This window comes from Orbicella faveolata, unplaced genomic scaffold (genome assembly GCF_042242905.1).
Source record: "Orbicella faveolata isolate gen_17 unplaced genomic scaffold, um_ofav_v1 contig_34, whole genome shotgun sequence".
NCBI lineage: Eukaryota > Metazoa > Cnidaria > Anthozoa > Scleractinia > Merulinidae > Orbicella > Orbicella faveolata.
The window spans coordinates 27860406-27867515 of record NW_028301563.1 but is presented as its reverse complement, the minus strand read 5'-3'; the positions used below and the strand labels follow the sequence as shown (position 1 = coordinate 27867515).

The following is a 7110-nucleotide window of genomic DNA, read 5'->3' as shown; positions in this document are numbered from 1 at the left end:
CTGGGAAGATATCGACTATCAGTCACTATCAAGAACTGCAAAATTGCCAGGTACCAAAAGTGCTAATAAGCTCATGCATTTTTTTGGGTAAAATGTTTAGCTTTTCAACCCTCGTTGCACAAAAAATAATTCGTACATCGGGCTCAGAAAACAGTTTGTCAGCCCATGGAGGATGTTTAAATTGTTGTAACTCCTTCGCTTATGCTAATGAAGCAAGTGTTGTACACAGAGATTCTTCTACCTCGATCGCCAAACGTAGCCTCGCAGACTTAAATTTCCTAACATGTGGTAGGTAGCGTCTACGACGCAGGCTAACAAAACGAAAATCAACAGATCTTTCGACTTCAGTCCAACACCCTAACCAAATGACTCTGACTGAAACACCTTATCATAAGCGTGTGGCTCGAAAGACTGGGAAACCACTCCCTGTGTATTTGACGTTTAATTAGTTATCTTATCTTGTCCTTACCTACTTTGCTTCCCACGTTACCCCCACAAAAAAGGTTCCCCTTATTTCCTACTCCCCTGAAAAAAGGGTCCCTTAATTCCCCACCCACCCGCCCCCCAATAAAACGGTCCAAAAAACGTAATCGACTGCACGGTGCTTGGTATTTTTCTTTGTTAGAATGCAGGTAAGTAAGTACTTCCCGCTTGTTCTCACACAACTTACGTTTAAGTTATACGTTATTATATTTATTTCAATTTGTTTTGTTGCTTTGACATATTTTTCATACATCACCTCTTAGGCAATGCGCTACTTATTTTTCACTAAGTGATTTAAAAAATGACGACTGCATCAAGCACTAACTTAAATTCTAAGTATGATTTGCCACGATAAAACCTAGTCCAAAAATTTTCTGGATCATTGTATCACTTTTAAGAAATTCATTTTAAATTAAGTTAAAAGACAAAAAAACATCAGACTAGCTTTAATATACCGCTCTTTGAAAATTTTATAGTCGTACCGCCATAATCAGTGATTTTCAATCCAAGTCTTGCTTAAAAATCCAGCTCTCTAATAAAGATTACCACACGAGCCACACACAAGCACGCATTGCGGATTAAAAACCCAACAATCAAGATTTTCTTTTTTTCTTGATCCGATTTGTTACAAAGAAACAAGATGTAAGCTTGTTTCTCAAATCGGTGACTTTAGGTTAAAACTACGGTTTATATTTTATAGTAAAGAGGATAAAACTACACCACAGGGTAGATACATGAAGTATTTGCTGCTTTGTTACAGTGAATAAATAATCTATATAAAGTTGTAGTTGTAAGTGTTGTGTATATCACTCAGGGCGTCCTCAGGCAAAGTACATGCCTTTCAACATTTCAGGGCGGTGAACTTGAACAGCTTTGGCCAAGTCTGAGGACTTTATTCAACTCCATGCCCACCGCTACACGATGAACCATTGTCATGACTACAATAAAACAAAAGTATCGTGTCAGAATTTTGGGCGCAACGCGCGGTGGTCATATGCTTGGTATTGATCTCCCTGTGGACCATAAACATGATTGCCACAGACATCACTTTTCAAAATCCCCCGACTTTTTCCTGATAAAACTAACATTTTCCTGACCAAATAAATACAAAATGTCAGATCTAGCAGCGGCTTCTGATCTCAAATTACAGCTGTCCTTTCCACTCGTTCATTACGACAAATTTTCCTTCTTCATGAAGTAAAAATATCGTTGAGATCACAGTGACCCCAAATGTTTCCTCCAGCCTTCAATGGTATTAAATCAGCCGTGTTAAATTATTTCGATTTTCTCTGACTGTTCTTCAAAATGTCAATTTTCCCTGACTTAAAATAAAATTCCGACATTTCCCTGACCTTGAAGAATTCTTTCCCCTGACCATTTCCTGACCTGTGGCAACCCTGATGTACCGGTCAAAAAAAGGTTTTCCTAAAGTACTCTTTCACTTACTGTAACTTGTTTCCAGAAATCATGACTCAGGCAGACTCATAAAAGTCCACAGAAGAGACTTGCCAACCCGAACAACTTCGAAAACAGAAACAAAGTTTTGCAGCAGAAAAAACGAATCCTTAGAATTTATCCCTCCAAGTGTAACCATAAACTGTCGCTTATAAGCCCCCTCCCACTTATAAGCGCCCCCTTTCCCCCCGTTATAGACCCATCTACCTTTAACTCAAAAAATACATCTGGTATTGAAGATGATTCTCGTCACCTTTGAAGTTGTTGTCGTCCCACAGCACGTGGTAATGAGGTGGTCGGCTTGTTCCCTACAAGTGAACAGGTCAAGCAATTAGTTTCTTAAGAAACTGTGGTACTGCGTCGGGGGCTGGTGAAAAACGACAGTGATCTAAGCAAGCTAGTCAGTAAAGGTAAATTAATGTAAAGGTAGAGATGTGTCTATTATTCATCGTGGTGTAAGATAGGATAGATGAATTTTTACTCGTTTACTTCACGATGGAGTCAATCTAAGATGTGATCGCGACGTTTCGACTGCTATATACTGCTAGTCTTCATCAGGCAATGAGGTAAAGTGTTGCATGTCACTTTTTGTAGCACCTTGGTTCGCTGCTACTGGTGCATTTCGATCCTCATTATTATTCCGACTTTCTGACGCTGTTAATTAACTACAAAACCTTTGTACGTGTAAGTCTGACAGTTTGTCTCGTTGTACACTAAGCGAACGGGCGCGTAACAGTGCACAGGGTTTTTACATGATCTTTTTCGACAAACAAAATTTCATTGACAAAAAGGACGATTAGCAAGAGAAGATGAAGAGAAAGAGAGTTAATTCCCAATATGGGCCTTTAAGGTCCAGTAATACGGGCAACATTTTTCTTCAACTTGTCTCGCAACATTGTTGCATTGCAAGTTGAAACACATTGTTGCGCGTATTACCACGTTTGTGACCAACTTGTCTCACAGCAAAATACAGTGTTGCAAGTTGAGGCAACATGTTGCGCAAAGTAGACTCGAGTTCTACTTTCTGTAACAAATTTTAGTTTTGCTACTCGTATTACCACTGAAGCTACAACTTGTTTCGCAACAAATTTGAATTCAACGCTTGTGATTGGGTGTCACGAAGTGCGGCAAATAAAAAAAACATGCGCACAAGGCGGACGCACTGCGCGAAAAGCCAAATATTCGTCCCGAATTCGCTCGAATACGGATCGGCGCACGCCGCGTCTGCCGCAATGTTCTGTCGTATTCGATTACGGCTGACTCTGACTCGAAATACACCTGGAATATTCTATAGCAATCCGGCCCGTTTTTCCGTATTCAAATTTAATACTCGTGAATGACCCGAAGTGCTCGATAAATCATACGGGCCACGTGAAGGTGAGCCTGAATTCGAAGTAGACCAGTAACTCTTGGAAAGTCATAACTTTATCCTTTACAAAGACCTCGAGGGCTATCATAGTCTTTGGGACACCTCGTTTGTCCCTTCAAAACAAGCAGTAAAAAAAGGCAAAAGGCTTGGAAGAACTGCCGCAAAAATACAACTTTTCGCCTAGCTACCTGAAACGACACTGAGCTTCATACTGAGAGAACTTCGCTGGCACGGAAAATTAAGAAGAAAATGACGGCCAGAAGTCGAAGTGGAACTTCGTCGAAATGCTAAATTATATTAAAGAAGGCGCCATCTTTATTTGCACACGATTAAGCAATTATACCTGTAGAATTCTGCAGACTTGCAACACTGTATTTTGCTGCGAGACAAGTTGGTCACAAACGTGGTAATTCGTGCAACAATGTGTTTCAACTTGCAATGCAACAATGTTGCGAGACAAGTTGAAGGAAAATGTTGCCCATATTACCTGACCTTTAATGTGGAAAATTGCACGAACATATGAGCCAAAGTTTTTGTTATTCTTTATGCGAATTGCTGTACTAATTGTTATTATAATTTCAACCCGTGTGGTATTTTTGAGAAAATGACGTCATTTACTCCAATTCCCAACCAAGCCTTGGAACAAGGAAAATCAATGGCGGCCGTATATTCTCGGAAATAAAGGTTCAAAAAACATGAGTTCTAATGCTCGTAATAGATTGAAATTTGCCAAGATATCCAGGAAAGACCTATTGTATACGAAAATAAAAATATTTGGTATCGAGAATTTGATCATAGTGGCACTTTAACTAGACCGCAGTTGCTATAATGATTCGATTCAGCGCCCGGGCGATTAATTACTTCTGGTAGCTAAAGGGGGAGTTTTTGAAGAGGGGTGTTTATTAGCGGCAGGGCGTTAATTTCTTTTTGAACGTGTATACATCGGAATATGATACAAAAGTTATAAACGAAGCTTGGTCAATAACCCATAACCTTGCATACGGCCGGCGCGCCTCAAGGTTATTCCCCAGTATTGCATTGCGCATCCCTACTGCGCATAATTTCACGCGCGATTAGCGCGCGCGCATTAAAAAATGGCGGCTTTTTCTTTACAGCTGGACCTCGCCATAGAGGTAAATCGTCATTTTCTCGCAAACGAGTAAGGTGACCTATCATTTTTTCTGTTGTTTTGAACTGAGTAATAAATTTCTCTGTGTAAAATAAATATGGACCAATTCTCAGCGTAGAACAAAAAGCAATCGTCGGAAACGTGAATTTAGCAATCATGATGTTATTATAAGGATTTATATGGGTATAAACAGGGTCCTGTTGCTCCTAAACGAACATGGGGACCCCTCATTTTTATGCAAGGATTTATTGATTTATTTATTTATTTATTTAAAATTACGTTCAGATGAGAAAGCAGACATTTCAAAATTTATCACGTGATAGAAATCTCGAGCTCATAATCTAATTAAGAACAAAAGTGACACATGAGGTGATAGCCAAGTGTGTCGCTAATGTTCTTGCCACATTAATTTTGACGTCTTCTGTGATCTATTAGGGTAACATGGAATCTATTTGCTTTGTTTTCTTAGTATAAATTTACTACCATTCTATCACGAATGCCGTCCTCCGATTGGCTACGCGTCTCACAATCCATTCTGTTGTAGATAGTGAACTGTAGCTCAACAGTGTGCGGTTGTTAACAAAAAAACACAAAAAATAAAAAACACAAAAAATAAAAATACAACAAACGCTAGTTCCACTAAATATTAAAACTAACGAAAAATTAAAGAGATTAAGCTTCTCCCTACGCCTTCTTAGTCCACCTTAAGACTTCCCACATTTATTACATAGTTCCAGAACTGGTGGCAGCCTACCAGCAATCTATATTAACCTGAGGATTGTTTAAATCATCCTCGGTATTAATTGGGATCGGCCTATCCTCAGGTAAAGCCTTGACAAAGATTTTTCCGTCTACAGTCCACACTCCTTTAAGTAACCCGTCTTCCTTCATTCCGATGGCAATCCGCACCAGGTTTCGCCTATGAATAGTCAAATTTTCGTTAATGAATATGCGGTTTGAAGAGGCCTTCGCCGCTGCGGATGCGTCCGGGAATCGAAGAACTGCAAGAAACTAACATTCTTTAGTTGGACTCGTTGCTTGTACAGTTTTCTCTTAACTTTGTGGCCAGTAAATCTTGCTATGGTAAGAACCAGTAACCAGTGGCGGATCTAGGGAAGGGGCCCGGGGACCTGACCCACACCCCTTATTTTGGGTAAAAAAAGAAAAAAACCACAGAAGAAAGGAAAGCCGGCAGGGCAAGCAAAACTTACCCCCCCCCCCCCCCCCACCTCCTCTTAGTTCAAGGTCTGGATCTGCCACTGTTTACGTCGCCGTTCAGGGCTTCTGCGGCATCTTCGTCGTTGCAAACATTTTCAGGAATGCCCTCAATCTCGAGGGAATTTTTTCTTTTATACTGTTTCAGCGTGTCCATATTTTCGTAAAGCTCGTCGATTTCTTCTTCCTGTTCTTTTACACTTCTTTCAAGCTGTTGCTAAGCTTTTTCGTCTGATTCTAAAGAGTTTTAAGGGAAGGCGCCTTCCTTCGCAAGAAAACGTACCCTCGTCGGCCAGCCCGCGCATGCTCTCTCAGTCTTTTTCTCCTCTCAGTTTTGAAAGCGGTTGATGACCGGCCAAGCAGGGCGGAAAAACTTAAAAAAGGTCCTTCATTAGGGAGTTAAAGCAAATCGCTACGGCTGGCTCTGGTACGGCTGCCGGAAGTAAATTTTCCCCAAAATGAGACACTGCGCATGTACGTCGGTTGCATCCAGCCGTACCGTGAAATCTGACTACGTGAGTCGGGATGTTTTGCAGTAGTGGCTGCTACTTCGGGTTTATTTCGCTTCTCTGGCCCTTTTCAACGGACATCTCGGCATTTTAAGAATTCCATTGGATACTTTATCCTTTAAACCCAATTTAAGTCAAAGATTGTGTAAAGGTTGTCTTTCATAAGCTTGTAAATCCGTATCCTGAATTTACGATAAGTTTTGGCAAGTGTTGGAATGGCGAAGCGAGTCAAGTGAAATATTCGTGTTGAGCACGAGGTTGTTTTTCTTCGGTTAAGTTTGCTTTGGGGGTTTAGTGAAGATGTTTTATATCTGGATAACTATACGATGCTATTTTGCTTCTTTGAGTATTGATATATTTGTGTTCTTTACTCGATATTCTTTGAGATATTTGTCTCTGAAATTATATATTTCATCCATCAAATTGTTATGGTACAAAGTGTATGGTATTCGCTTTCGCTCAGAAATAATCTGTTCGTCCTACCGAATAACGGCCATCGTCCTTTGAGCGAAGCCATTTGGCTGTGAGAAACTAAATAAAAGAGATTTTAAACTCCTTAGCCGATGTTTCTTTCATCTTTGTATTTCGCTTTACTCACCGCTAAACTTAAATTTTGGCAGACCACCGAGACGTACTCTCCCCAGACCTTTTCAGTCACGGCAGCCGTTTGAATTGACCAATCAGGATTCAGCAGGCGGGAAAAACTTTGCTGCCCTGAGTCAGTGTATGTTAACAGGAAAGGCATTGAAATCAGGCAACTTTTCTCACTGGAGATTGCATTAAATAATCACGAAAAAGGATTTACAATTCTCGAAACCATATCAGATTGCAAAAAGTGAAAAATATGAAACATTTTGTGTCTCCAAGCTTCTAATTTGGCCGCAAAAATGGGTCACCGGCGTCCGGCACGGGAACTCGCATTTGCAGAGGGACTCCTGACTGCAGACTAC

The 7110-nt window shown here is 40.5% G+C and overlaps 1 pseudogene; it reads right to left on the bottom strand.

Moving 5' to 3' along the window:
- Nucleotides 1–1332: 1332 nt before the first annotated feature.
- LOC149105588 (uncharacterized) lies at nt 1333–6980 on the bottom strand (annotated as a pseudogene).
- Between the last annotated feature and the right edge of the window lie 130 nt (nt 6981–7110).